Here is a 1,556-nt window from a genome sequence, read left to right as displayed (position 1 = left end):
GGGAAAGCCGTGCGGGGCACGCTCCCTTCCTCACAGGAGGCGGCGTGAAGGTGGGGGGCTGGTCCCCGTCACCCCGCCACCCCAGCTCCTCATTTCTGAGCGGGGCAGGAGCTGGGAGCCTCTGCTGCCCAGCACCGCTCTTGCCTCAGGCGCCACCAGCCCGTCTGGGCCTTTTCTCCCTCGCCACGGCTCTACGAACTGCTACTGCCACCGCCCCCCTTCCCCTCACTCCGACTCCCAGGCTAGCCTCTCCGCCGCCATCTTGCCTGGAGAATACTTAAAGCGCATGTGCAGAGCAGGGAATCCCAACTCCAACGGAGCTCGCACGGTTTGCAATAAACCGAATGAGGGAGCCCTGTGCGAGAGAAGTCAAGTGCGCCTGCGCGGAGCAATGTGGCGTTCTCAGTCACAGTCTCTCACACCTGCTGAGAGAACAGCTGCTAGAGAGGAAGGTCCGGGGTGGATCCAGCGCTTGGCAATGAAGCCATTCGACAGCTAGGGTTAGAATGTGCATAGTTAGTCTGCCCTACGCAGGAGGCAGGGCGCAAGAGGGAGAGAGCCACAGATAGGGGTCATTTCGTAGAAAAAGAGCTGCAGGAGCGTATTAGTATAACTTATTAGCATATGCCACACCCCCTGACATCACCGGAAGTGTGCACCAGCCCCTCTGACAGGCAGAAGCAAGCACCTGGGATCCATTCTCCCCCCCCCTCCCTTCCCTTCACCTCCAAGTCGGGCAAAGGGGAGGGGGAGGATCTCAGGCGCTTCTGCCTGACAGAGGTGCTGGCTGCCCACAGCCAGCCTGGGTGAATTATAGAATCATAGACTCATAGAGTGGGAAGGGACCTCCAGGGTAATCTAGTCCAACCCCCTGCACAATGCAGGAAATTCACCAATACCCCACACACACCCCAGTGACCCTTGTTCCACGCCCAGAATATGATTTAAAAAACCCTCCAGGATCACTGGGGGCCAAACTGGCCTGGAGAAAAATTGCTTCCTGGCCCCAAAGTGGCGATCAGCATTTCCCTGGGCGTGTAAGAAACGGCCACAGGAACTAAGCACTGATGCAACCCTTCCTGCTCTGTGATTTACCTAAGTTCACACAATCAGCATTATGATCCTTTTAAAGTTGAAAGCATGATAGAAATGCAAAGGACTATGTGTAAGATTATCTGTAAGACACAAGACCAGGATGCATCTCACTTCTGGCAATAACTTGGAGAGACCCTATCACTCAGCTTCCATTGCGCCACACACACCCCACACTGGAATAAGAACATAATATCAGGCCATAGCACATTGCAATAAAGCCCCTACAACTGTATAGAGAAATACTGAGCTTCCCTACCATTTGCCACAGCTAGCCCACCACACAACCAGGATCAAGACTCCTAAGTCAACCAACAGACAGGCATACACTCCTTTGAGAAACTTGAGTATTACATTACAACACCTTTGGAACATTACAGATCAGTAGAGGCAGCACCGCATAGTGGTCAGAGTTGCAGATTGATGTGGGGAAACCCAGGTTTGTATTCTCACTCTGCTGGCTG

Source organism: Gekko japonicus, unplaced genomic scaffold, assembly GCF_001447785.1.
Source record: "Gekko japonicus isolate JY-2015 unplaced genomic scaffold, Gekko_japonicus_V1.1 scaffold541, whole genome shotgun sequence".
Classification (NCBI taxonomy): Eukaryota; Metazoa; Chordata; class Lepidosauria; order Squamata; family Gekkonidae; genus Gekko; species Gekko japonicus.
This window is presented reverse-complemented; position numbering follows the sequence as displayed.